The sequence below is a fragment of the Amblyomma mixtum genome, chromosome 5 (genome assembly GCF_055824585.1).
Source record: "Amblyomma mixtum isolate Tamu chromosome 5, ASM5582458v1, whole genome shotgun sequence".
NCBI lineage: Eukaryota > Metazoa > Arthropoda > Arachnida > Ixodida > Ixodidae > Amblyomma > Amblyomma mixtum.
Genome location: NC_143016.1, coordinates 165972296 through 165985827, shown reverse-complemented (window position 1 = coordinate 165985827; position 13532 = coordinate 165972296). Strand labels below are relative to the sequence as shown.

At 49.9% G+C, this 13532-nt stretch overlaps 1 protein-coding gene across 1 annotated transcript in view; it reads right to left on the bottom strand.

Annotated features, from left to right (window-relative positions):
• LOC149344504 (uncharacterized) overlaps positions 1-13532 on the bottom strand; it is a 389372-nt gene that overhangs the window by 222880 nt on the left and 152960 nt on the right. The gene's annotated exons all lie outside the window — the stretch shown is intronic.

Sequence of the window (13532 nt, the reverse complement as noted above, 5' to 3'; positions counted from 1 at the left end):
GCACCTATGGCGGGCGTCGTGGGAAATATTGCGGAACGGCAGTGAGAGCCGCAGGCCGTGTTTCGCGCGTCGTCTGCTACAGTGCGCCCTGTATTGCGGTGAAGTGGGCTTCAATTTTGCACCGCGACCGCAAAACGTTGATTGGAGAAACATTTGTGACTAAATAAAAGACTGCCGATAAGCTTATCAGCAGTTTTTATCCCGTCCCAGCAACAGTAGCAAAGCCTTCTCGTGCCTGGTGAAGTTGAAACCTACAAATAACACTGGGGAGAAAATGCATGCCTCGTAATATTTAAAGCTTTATGCTACTGCTGCAGCACTACGATCCGCAAATATTTTAAATGTTTGGCGTCTTGCTGAGTAGCTGTTAATATATGTTGGCAAAAGACAGCTGTTGTCTGCTGAAATCGCGGCGCAACGAAAATGTATCGGAGCGGAATAATACTAACAGAGGTGCTGCTCCCTCTTAAGTCTCATATTTTAGCTTCGTACAGATTGAAGTAGACGGTGAGGTAGGTTCATCAGCATTCGAAAACAACCCCTAATGTTTACGTGGATCTCTGGCTTCATCTTTGCGCAGCTATATGCAGTTTTTAGGCCGGTATTCATATCAGTTCATAGGTCACCGTAGCAAAGAGTGTCGTTCCCGCTAAGTTTCAAGTATGGCTGGCATATCGAAGCAGAATCTCTTGAGTAGGGTATGTGGACAGTTTAGTCAGCCGCCTTTCAATCTACCTCTAAGCGTTCTATCAAGGCTTTCGGATGAGCGCTAAAAGCGTAGTTTTTTTCCGGTGTACTCTGGCATTACACCTTTCCGGTTGCGAAATTTCTATGATGAAGATTACCTATAGACGTAAACGGTCAGGTCGCCCCGCTGGCTGACGCCGAGTGGAACTGCTTTGGCGAGTCAACCGGCCATTAAGACTAAAAGAACGCTGCCGAGTCACAACTGCAACCCAAAATGTGTATCCCGTCTGCCAAGGGCGAGAGCGCTGCTGCGTCTGGTCATTTGAATGTTTTCTGCTTGTGGGCTACACTAAACCGAAATGTCGAGAGTGCGGGACGAAGAGAGACTTGTAGATTTGTTTCAGAGAATGCTCACCGCGATGAAGAATCCTCACAGATGCGCACTACTGCAGCTACGACTTCTCTGAAAGGACTCTTAGACTCTACTCAAGGACGACTCTTCCACAACATTTTAAAACTTCGACCCTATTATATGGGCAACTAATATTCAGCATTGGTAAACGAGTGCTGTCATGTGGTGAGATCTCGGTGGACCGGAATATCGGCGCTGAATAGGCGAGAAAAACTACGGAGATAATGTCTAAGTTTAATATGAATACTGTAGGAAGGTACTGGCGCAATTATAAAAACAAAAAACAGGAAAAGAAAATGCCAATGTTTTGCTTCGCATATGCACAAAAAGCAAGAAAATAAGAGGCTTACTCAGAACATGAAAAAGAAACAAGTTCTCGAATATAGTTTTCTTGTAATAAGCTCAAGCAAAAAGGAATTGAAAAAAAATACAATCACAAATAAGGCAATCTTGAACCGACGGTGAAGCGAGGCGCGCAACGTTGCAGCCCGTCTCGACGCAAGCGCGGCTGTAGGTCGTACTTGATGGCCTAGTAGCGCGTAGCATCGCCGCCGGCATCTACCACAGCTCTCATCCTGCCAGGAAGGGCTTTGTAGAGCGAAGCGCATAGGCCATCATTGGCCCTTAATTCTTCCCAACGCTCTTGGACTGGTGTCCACAAATGGTCTGCCGACAAACTATGTAGATTTTCACCCGACGATGCAACTTTAATGTTTCCCCATAGGTTCTCGATGATTTTGAGGTCTGGTGATTAAGGAGGCCAATGCATACCGACAATTCCCCAGTTCTGCCGATACGAGGATGTGTGTATTGATGTGTGTATTGGGGAGCGGTCGTGTTGAAGAACGAGGTCCATATCAGGGAGCAGGTCGTCTACGAAAAATGGCAAAGCCACATTGTCCAGTATAGAGGAGTAACCCTTCGACGTGAATCGCCCGGGTATTCAGACGAGAGGGCTAAGGCCATCCTTCATGAGGGCCCCCCTACAGTCAAAGAGGTCTTTCCACTTGCGGCAACTCGTCGTATCAATTGCGGCATATACCTGTAAGAAAGATGGAGTGCAGCTGCTATAATCTTGCTTGCTTTGTTGCCGTGAAAAAACAACAACTTTGTAGTGTCGTAGAAGAGGTAATTGTCTTTTGTTACAACGCAATTGTTTGATGTGATAACATGGAAATTTCTTATATGCATACATTTGCTATGAGAATTATACATCAGCCATCCGAAACCGAATTTCACGGAAGGGATACTTCTGAAAGTATACTACGTGTTAATTTCATTGAGTCTGTGAACTGAACTTGTATTCGTAGAAGCCGAGGTAATTACCACAAGCAACTGAAAAAAAAATCATAGCTTGGCTGCTTTTTCTTAGCGATACCGCCTTTCCGTTAATCGCCTGCGCAGTCAAGTGACTGAGAAACAATAAAAACTTTAGAATTGACGTATAGACTGATCTTACTGAAAGTGTCATTAGCAAACTTCGCAAATATCAATCCTGAATGCTGCTTACACGGTTCAACCTGCATGTACGCATTTTTGAGCTGTAGTTTAGCTTGAGCACCTCGTGCACGGATAAGTATTGTCCAAGTAGTCAGTCCACAATGCATAGCACAATTTTTGTTTTGCGCTCTTCGCAATTGACGCTTCGTGGTGAGACAGGGGTCAAAATCGGAACGGGTTGCGCGCAACTGTCTTCAAGTCTCAAGTTCTGTGTTCAAGCTTGTTTTTACTGGCTTTAGACACATACACTTAAGCCAGACACGTCGATCAGTCTTTGTCCGATGCTGTTAAAAACAATAAGCTGCTGCGCATTTGAAAAGTATATTACGTAATGTATACACATTCACCAGAACGCTAATTTCCAAGCTCAATAATTCTAAAAAAAGTATTTCAATGTTGCCACCTATTTATAAGAAAGGTTTACGAACAAAGCCACATACCTCGTGTTGATGGGCCGCCAGACTCGAGCTCTTGGGTCCCATGTAGTAGAAAAACAAGACTCGTTCATGAAGACGATGCACTTCCAGTTGTCGACCGACCAATCTGCAGGGTTTTGGGCAAACTGAAGGCGTTTGTCCTTGTTTTGAGCATGCAGGAGCGGCTTCCGTGCAGCAGTTCTGCTCTTTAGGCCAGCTTCGTAAAGGTGGCGCTTGATTGTAGTGACAGAGACATCTTTCGAACGTAGTTCCACTTCCAGATTTCGTAAAGACGCCCTTCGGGTGTCTGCCACAGCAGCTACTAGCTCTCTGTCTTCTTCATGTATTGTCACTCTGCGACGAGGTTGCCGAGGGGTATCCTGAGGCCTGCCTTCATTCCGGTATGCATTAATTACTCTGTTCACTGTGTGAATTGCACGGTTTGTTTCTGATGCAATTCATTTCTGCGAGTAGCCCCTCAGAGTTAAATCCGCAATGAGCCGCCTTTCGCCCTCCGGCACTCTCGACATTTCGATTTAGTGTAGGCCACAAGCAGAAAACATTGAAGGGACCACACGCATCTGCGCTCACGGCCTAGAGAAGCGGGATACACTTTGGGCCGCAGTTGTGATAAGGCAACGTTCTTGTAATGTTAATCGAAGAAGAGTCGCGAAAGCAGTTCCACTCGGCGGCAGACAGCGGGGTGACCTGACCGTTTAAGTATATGGGGAAACTTCGTCACAGAAATTTCGCTACCGGGAGGATGTAGTGTCACGGTACTCCGGATAAAATGCTAAGCTTATAGCCTTAATTGTAAAGCCTTGATGGAAAGCTGAGGTAGATTGAAAGGTGGCCGACTAAGTTGTCCACATAGAGGTTCTGCTTCTGCTTCGATACGCCTGCTTTGATACGTCAGGTTCGGCTTCGATACGCTACCCACACTTGGAACTGCGCGCGAACAAAGTCCGGCATTGTTTGCTACAGTGACCTCTAAATTGTAACAAATATTTGCTTAGAAACTACTTAAAGCCACGAAAAGATACAGCCATGCAAAGATATATCCATGCAGAGATACAGAACTGCGATACAGCGGTGCCCCACTCGGCGTACTGCAAAGGAGACCATCCAGCTTAGTGCAAGTCTTGCCCAAGCTAGAAAAATTAAAGATAAAATGTCACACTGAAAACAAAGAAAAAAGCTATGGGGGCACTTTAGCAGCCTTATTTGCGCTAGGCGACAGCCTTTGTCGCGCTACTTCGACTGCCAATGAATGGCTGCACCGCTTGGGAGCCACACTCCACTAGCTGCCGCACATCGACTGAAGAACAATCAGCGCTAGACACCATCCCGCCGACAGCTGCACCTGTCGATGATGATGACGTCTTCTTTTGGCAGCTGCGCTCGTCGATGAGTCACCCCAGGCAGTGGATGTAACGCCGGACGGACGGACGGGTAAATGAGCCATTAAAGGCTTTCACCTTAATATATCGTTCAGAGATGCCAGACAAAGGCTGGGCCTAACAATTTCGTGCATGTGGTCATTTGGGGTGGAGCACCACAGTACAAACTGGCTCCAACCGAAGCCGCATATTCTGAGGTAGCTGTGTTCCGCCCCAAGCAGTTGCAGTGAAGGCTGCCATGGCCCCTCCAAAATAGGGCTCGCCGGCCACTGAGTTGGGAGCCGTCAAGGCTTCTCCTAAAATGGGGAGGCTTAAGGATCGTTCGCCACTGGAATAACCGTGGGCCTCCAGTACAACCACTGATGCCACGGACGCCCCTCACAGCACTGCTGTTTTACAGTGCCCGCTTAACTCTCTCTCGAAAATAGGAAAGCCAGGAACTACGGCTGTTGAAAGCTGATCGCTTCCCTACTACCGAGCATACCTGAACATGACGTTTTTTGCTAGGTGGAACTATAGAGGACTACTTTTTAACTACAGCCATCACAGGCATATTTTTGATTATCGTCTATACCTTGGTGCCTTCAGGAGACAATGACGAGGACCACAAAACACAAATACATTAAAGAAACAGCTGGTAGTGTGCGTCACCTCCACGTCGACACTGTTTCATTCTTAATTGCAACTCAAAAACACAGAACTCACGCAGGAAATCCAGCGATGCCATCTCAGACATCATTCAGGCAAAGCCGCCGCTTTGACCACTCGCGCAGATCCTTGAAGCACGCTTCGCTGAACCGGAGGGGTACCTTCCAGAGCCCGCGCTGGCAGACCTCATTCGAAGTGCGCTCCGCCCGAACGTTCAGCTGCCACAGGTTTCTGCATCCCCGGGCCAGCAACAGGTCAGTCTCGCTGGTTGTGCTGCAGGAAACTAAGGCTGGATCCCGTAAATCAGGCAGCATGGGACCCAAGATCGCGATCACATAGCTGCCGCGGTAAAATTGATATTACGCTCCATTTAACAGTGCGATGCTCGGCACGCAACTTTTGAGGAATAACTGTGTTGCGTTGATGAAGTGGCCGCTTTGACCACTCGTCCAGCTCCTTGAAGCACGCTTCGCTGAATCGGAGGGGTACCTTCAAGAGCCCGCGCTGGCAGACCTCATTCGAAGTGCACTCCGCCCGAACGTTCAGCTGCCACAGGTTTCTGCATCCCCGGGCCAGCAACAGGTCAGTCTCGCTGGTTGTGCTGCAGGAAACTAAGGCTAGATCCCGTAAATCAGGCAGCATGGGACCCAAGATCGCGATCACATAGCTGCCGCGGTAAAATTGATATTACGCTCCATTTAACAGTGCGATGCTCGGCACGCAACTTTTGAGGAATAACTGTGTTGCGTTGATGAAGTGGCCGCTTTGACCACTCGTGCAGTTCTTTGAAGCATGCTTCGCTGAATCGGAGGGTACCTTCCAGAGCCCGCGCTGGCAGACCTCATTCGAAGTGCGCTCCGCCCGAACGTTCGGCTGCCACAGGTTTCTGGATCCCCGGGCCAGCAACAGGTCAGAGTCTCGCTGGTTGTGCTGCGGGAAGCTAAGGCTAGATCCAGTAAATGAGGCAACATGGGACACAAGATCGCGATCACATAGCTGCCGCGGTAAAATTGATATTACGCTCCATTTAACAGTGCGATGCTCGGCACGCAACTTTTGAGGAATAACTGTGTTGCGTTGATGAAGTGGCCGCTTTGACCACTCGTGCAGTTCTTTGAAGCATGCTTCGCTGAATCGGAGGGTACCTTCCAGAGCCCGCGCTGGCAGACCTCATTCGAAGTGCGCTACGCCCGAACGTTCAGCTGCCACAGGTTTCTGGATCCCCGGGCCAGCAACAGGTCAGAGTCTCGCTGGTTGTGCTGCAGGAAGCGAAGACTAGATCCCGTAAATGAGGCAGCATGGGACCCAAGATCGCGATCACATAGCTGCCGCGGTAAAATTGATATTACGCTCCATTTAACAGTGCGATGCTCAGCACGCAACTTTTGAGGAATAACTGTGTTGCGTTGATGAAGTGGCCGCTTTGACCACTCGTGCAGTTCTTTGAAGCATGCTTCGCTGAATCGGAGGGTACCTTCCAGAGCCCGCGCTGGCAGACCTCATTCGAAGTGCGCTCCGCCCGAACGTTCGGCTGCCACAGGTTTCTGGATCCCCGGGCCAGCAACAGGTCAGAGTCTCGCTGGTTGTGCTGCAGGAAGCGAAGACTAGATCCCGTAAATGAGGCAGCATGGGACCCAAGATCGCGATCACATAGCTGCCGCGGTAAAATTGATTTTACGCTCCATTTAACAGTGCGATGCTCGGCACGCAACTTTTGAGGAATAACTGTGTTGCGTTGATGAAGTGGCCGCTTTGACCACTCGTGCAGTTCTTTGAAGCATGCTTCGCTGAATCGGAGGGTACCTTCCAGAGCCCGCGCTGGCAGACCTCATTCGAAGTGCGCTCCGCCCGAACGTTCAGCTGCCACAGGTTTCTGGATCCCCGGGCCAGCAACAGGTCAGAGTCTCGCTGGTTGTGCTGTAGCTGCCGCGGTAAAATTGATATTACGCTCCATTTAACAGTGCGATGCTCGGCACGCAACTTTTGAGGAATAACTGTGTTGCGTTGATGAAGTGGCCGCTTTGACCACTCGTGCAGTTCTTTGAAGCATGCTTCGCTGAATCGGAGGGTACCTTCCAGAGCCCGCGCTGGCAGACCTCATTCGAAGTGCGCTCCGCCCGAACGTTCAGCTGCCACAGGTTTCTGGATCCCCGGGCCAGCAACAGGTCAGAGTCTCGCTGGTTGTGCTGCAGGAAGCGAAGACTAGATCCAGTAAATAAGGCAACATGGGACCCAAGATCGCGATCACATAGCTGCCGCGGTAAAATTGATATTACGCTCCATTTAACAGTGCGATGCTCGGCACGCAACTTTTGAGGAATAACTGTGTTGCGTTGATGAAGTGGCCGCTTTTACCACTCGTGCAGTTCTTTGAAGCATGCTTCGCTGAATCGGAGGGTACCTTCCAGAGCCCGCGCTGGCAGACCTCATTCGAAGTGCGCTCCGCCCGAACGTTCGGCTGCCACAGGTTTCTGGATCCCCGGGCCAGCAACAGGTCAGAGTCTCGCTGGTTGGGCTGCAGGAAGCGAAGACTAGATCCCGTAAATGAGGCAGCATGGGACCCAAGATCGCGATCACATAGCTGCCGCGGTAAAATTGATATAACGCTCCATTTAACACTGCGATGCTGGGCACCTCAACCTTTGAGGAATAACTGTGTTGCGTTGATGTAGTGGCCGCTTTGACCACTCGTGCAGCTCCTTGAAGCACGCTTCGCTGAATCGGAGGGGTACCTTCCAGAGCCCGCGCTGGCAGACCTCATTCGAAGTGCGCTCCGCCCGAACGTTCGGCTGCCACAGGTTTCTGGATCCTCGGGCCAGCAACAGGTCAGAGTCTCGCTGGTTGTGCTGCGGGAAGCTAAGGCTTGATCCAGTAAATGAGGCAACATGGGACCCAAGATCGCGATCACATAGCTGCCGCGGTAAAATTGATATTACGCTCCATTTAACAGTGCGATGCTCGGCACGCAAGTTTTGAGGAATAACTGTGTTGCGTTGATGAAGTGGCCGCTTTGACCACTCGTGCAGTTCTTTGAAGCATGCTTCGCTGAATCGGAGGGTACCTTCCAGAGCCCGCGCTGACAGACCTCATTCGAAGTGCGCTCCGCCCGAACGTTCGGCTGCCACAGGTTTCTGGATCCCCGGGCCAGCAACAGGTCAGAGTCTCGCTGGTTGTGCTGCGGGAAGCTAAGGCTAGATCCAGTAAATGAGGCAACATGGGACCCAAGATCGCGATCACATAGCTGCCGCGGTAAAATTGATATTACGCTCCATTTAACAGTGCGATGCTCGGCACGCAACTTTTGAGGAATAACTGTGTTGCGTTGATGAAGTGGCCGCTTTGACCACTCGTGCAGTTCTTTGAAGCATGCTTCGCTGAATCGGAGGGTACCTTCCAGAGCCCGCGCTGGCAGACCTCATTCGAAGTGCGCTCCGCCCGAACGTTCAGCTGCCACAGGTTTCTGGATCCCCGGGCCAGCAACAGGTCAGAGTCTCGCTGGTTGTGCTGCAGGAAGCGAAGGCTAGATCCCGTAAATGAGGCAGCATGGGACCCAAGATCGCGATCACACAGCTGCCGCGGTAAAATTGATATTACGCTCCATTTAACAGTGCGATGCTCGGCAGGCAACGTTTGAGGAATAACTGTGTTGCGTTGATGTAGTGGCCGCTTTGACCACTCGTGCAGCTCCTTGAAGCACGCTTCGCTGAATCGGAGGGGTACCTTCCAGAGCCCGCGCTGGCAGACCTCATTCGAAGTGCGCTCCGCCCGAACGTTCGGCTGCCACAGGTTTCTGGATCCCCGGGCCAGCAACAGGTCAGAGTCTCGCTGGTTGTGCTGCGGGAAGCTAAGGCTAGATCCAGTAAATGAGGCAACATGGGACCCAAGATCGCGATCACATAGCTGCCGCGGTAAAATTGATATCACTCTCCATTTAACACTGCGATGCTCGGAACACAACTTTTGAGGAATAACTGTGTTCCGTTGTTGTAGCGGGCGGTTTGACCACTCGTGCAGCTCCTTGAAGCACGCTTCGCTGAATCAGAGGGGTACCTTCCAGAGTCCGCGCTGGCAGTCCTCATTCGAACTGCGCTCCGCCCGAACGTCCAGCCACCGCAGGTTTCTGGTTCCCCGGGCCAGCAACAGGTCAGTCTCGCTGGTTGTGCTGCAGGAAGCGAAGACTAGATCCCGTAAATGAGGCAGCATGGGACCCAAGATCGCGATCACATAGCTGCCGCGGTAAAATTGATATCACGCTCCATTTAACACTGCGATCCTCGGCACGCAACTTTTGAGGAATAACTGTGTTGCTTTGATGAAGTGGCCGCTTTGACCACTCGTGCAGCTCCTTAAAGCACGCTTCGCTGAATCGGAGGGGTACCTTCCAGATCCCGCGCTGGCAGACCTCATTCGAAGTGCGCTCCGCCCGAACGTTCGGCTGCCACAGGTTTCTGGATCCCCGGGCCTGCATCAGGTCAGAGTCTCGCTGGTTGTGCTGCAGAAAGCGAAGGCTGGATCCCGTAAATGAGGCAGCATGGGACCCAAGATCGCGATCACATAGCTGCCGCGGTAAAATTCATATCACGCTCCATTTAACACTGCGATCCTCGGCACGCAACTTTTGAGGAATAACTGTGTTGAGTTGATGTAGTGGCCGCTTTGACCACTCGTGCAGCTCCTTGATGCAAGCTTTGCTGAATCGGAGGGGTACCTTCCAGAGCCCACGCTGGCAGACCTGATTCGAAGTGCGCCCCGCCCGAACGTTCGGCTGCCACAGGTTTCTGGATCCCCGGGCCTGCATCAGGTCAGAGTCTGGCTGGTTTTGCTGCGGGAAGCTAAGGTTGGATCCAGTAAATGAGGCAACATGGGACCCAAAATCGCGATCACATAGCTGCCGCGGTAAAATTGATATCACGCTCCATTTAACACGGCGATCCTCGGCACGCAACTTTTGAGGAATAACTGTGTTGAGTTGATGTAGTGGCCGCTTTGACCACTCGTGCAGCTCCTTGATGCAAGCTTTGCTGAATCGGAGGGGTACCTTCCAGAGCCCACGCTGGCAGACCTGATTCGAAGTGCGCCCCGCCCGAACGTTCAGCTGCCACAGGTTTCTGGATCCCCGGGCCTGCATCAGGTCAGAGTCTCGCTGGTTGTGCTGCAGAAAGCGAAGGCTGGATCCCGTAAATGAGGCAGCATGGGACCCAAGATCGCGATCACATAGCTGCCGCGGTAAAATTCATATCACGCTCCATTTAACACTGCGATGCTCGGCACGCAATTTTTGAGGAATAACTGTGTTGAGTTGATGTAGTGGCCGCTTTGACCACTCGTGCAGCTCCTTGAAGCATGCTTCGCTGAATCGGAGTGGTACCTTCCAGATCCCGCGCTGGAAGACCTCATTCGAAGTGCGCTCCGCCCGAACGTTCGGCTGCCACAGGTTTCTGCATCCCCGGGCCAGCAACAGGTCAGAATATGGCTGGTTTTGCTGCGGGAAGCTAAGGTTGGATCCAGTAAATGAGGCAACATGGGACCCAAAATCGCGATCACATAGCTGCCGCGGTAAAATTGATATCACGCTCCATTTAACACTGCGATGATCGGCACGCAACTTTTGCGGAATAACTGTGTTGCGTTGATGTAGTGGCCGCTTTGACCACTCGTGCAGCTCCTTGAAGCACGCTTCGCTGAATCGGAGGGGTACCTTCCAGAGTCGGCGCTGGGAGTCCTCATTCGAACTGCTCTCCGCCTGAACGTTCGGCTGCCACAAGTTTCTGGATCCCCGGGCCACCAACAGATCAGAGTCTCGCTGGCTGTGCTGCAGGAAGCTAAGGCTAGATCCCGTAAATGAGGCAGCATGGGACCCAAGATAGGGATAACATAGCTGCCGCGGTAAAATTGGTATCACGCTCCATTTAACACTACGATGCTCGGCACCCAACTTTTGCGGAATAACTGTGTTGCGTTGATGCAGTGGCCGCTTTGACCACTCGTGCAGCTCCTTGAAGCACGCTTCGCTGAATCGGAGGGGTACCTTCCAGAGCCCGCGCTGGCAGACCTCATTCGAAGTGCGCTCCGCCGGAACGTCCAGCCACCGCAGGTTTCTGGATCCCCGGGCCACCAACAGATCATAGTCTCGCTGGTTGTGCTGCAGGAAGCTAAGGCTAGATCCCGTGAATAATTTCTAACAGAGAGGATCGAAATTACACAGTAGGACTTTTTCTCGATATTAAAAAGGCGTTCGATTCTATCCAATACAACATCTTACTACACAAATTATCTATGTACGGTGTACGTGGTGTTGCCCTGCAACTTCTATCTTCTTATCTTTATGATCGCTATCAAATAGTACTCATTAATGGCTCAAGTTCATCACAGTTAAAACTAACTCAGGGTGTCCCTTAGGGATAGATATTAGGACCGTTGCTCTTCCTCGCGTATATTAATGATATTGTGAATATACCTGAATCACCAGAGATCATTATGTATGGAGATGACACTAATATTTTTTTCACATCGCATGAGATAACAGCACTCGAAACCAAAGTAAATAACTACCTAGTGCACCTGTCCAGCTGGCTGAAGGAAAATATGCTAGAACTGAATTCAAAAAAGACAACATTTGTCGTATTTCGCCCAGTTAACAAACCACTGCACCAAAGAATAATACTTAAGTTTGATGACCAATGTCTTTCCTCGGTTAAAGAACAAAAATTCCTTGGCGTATGGTTCCAGGAAGAATTGTCATGGACGCCACATGTGAATCATCTAACAAATGAACTAGCACGAACCGTAGGATGTTTATACAAAGTAGGGCACATAATTCCTCTATGGCTAAAACAATTGTTGTACAACTCTCTGTTCTATTCAAAACTAATATATGGGATGATGGTGTGGGGAACCACAACAAAAGGTAATTACAATAAGCTCATAATACTGCAGAAAAAGATATTACGTTGTTATGAAAACTATTATGGACGTTACCAGCTCCTACAAACTTGTCCTTTGTTCTTAAAATATAAAATGCTGAGGGGCGACCAGCTATACTACTATAAATTACTTCAGTTCGTACAACTCCGGAAGCTGCACATTTGCGACAGGGAAGAGAACTCTACTTATCCTTTCCGACACAATAAAAGACGCATGCCAAAAACTAGAACCAATTATGGTAAACAAACAGTTCCTTATCAAATTGCTTCAGTTCTTAATAATCTTGAAGGTAACTTAAATTTCGCATCTACTATTAGCAGATTGAAAAAGCACATTAAAGATGTCCTAATAATATCAGGTGTTTTGTACGGGGAGTGACGAGTACTTATGACATGCATACAAAGGTTGTATCCTTCTCTTGTACCATGGTTTTTCACTTTTTTTTGTTATAAGTGTCCTTCAATGTATTGTATACAGAACAAAATCTCTGTATAATATCCTTGCATATTTTTGTACTTATCATACTGTGTTAACGTTGTGATTATAATGGCAAATTTACCCACATTTGTTTTAATTATGTGACTTGCTTTCTTCTTATGCTCAAATTTCTATTGCACTTCCGTCGACTGCAGAGGGACAGAGGCCTCGTCAGGTGCCACAGCCTTTAGCCTCTGCCCCTGCAGCAGATGCTGTAACTGAACAAAAAAACAAAAAAAATGAGGCAGCATATGACCCAATATCGCGATCTGATAGCTGCCGCGGTAAAATTGATACCACGCTCCATTTAACACTGCGATGCGCGGCACGCAACTTTTGAGGAATAACTGTGTTGCGTTGATGTAGTGGCCGCTTTGACCACACGTGCAGCTCCTTGAAGCACGCTTCGCTGAATCGGAAGGGTACCTTCCAGATTCCGCGCTGGCAGACCTCATTCGAAGTGCGCTCCGCCCGAACGTTCGGCTGCCACAGGTTTCTGGATCCCCGGGCCAGCAACAGGTCAGAGTCTGGCTGGTTTTGCTGCGGGAAGCTAAGGCTAGATCCAGTAAATGAGGCAACATGGGACCCAAGATCGCGATCACATAGCTGCCGCGGTAAAATTGATATCACGCTCCATTTAACACTGCGATGCTCGGCACGCAACTTTTGAGGAATAACTGTTCCGTTGATGTAGCGGGCGCTTTGACCACTCGTGCAGCTCCTTGCAGCACGCTTCGCTGAATCGGAGGGGCACCTTCCAGAGTCCGCGCTGGCAGTCCTCATTCGAACTGCGCTCCGCCGGAACGTCCAGCCACCGCAAGTTTCTGGATCCCCGGGCCACCAACAGATCAGGGTCTCGCTGGTTGTGCTGCAGGAAGCTAAGGCTAGGTCCCGTAAATGAGGCAACATGGGACCAAAGATCGCGATCACATAGCTCCCGCGGTAAAATTGATATCACGCTCCATTTAACACTGTGATGCTCGGCACGCAACTTTTGAGGAATAACTGTGTTGCGTTGATGTAGTGGCCGCTTTGACCACTCGTGCAGCTCCTTGAAGCACGCTTCGC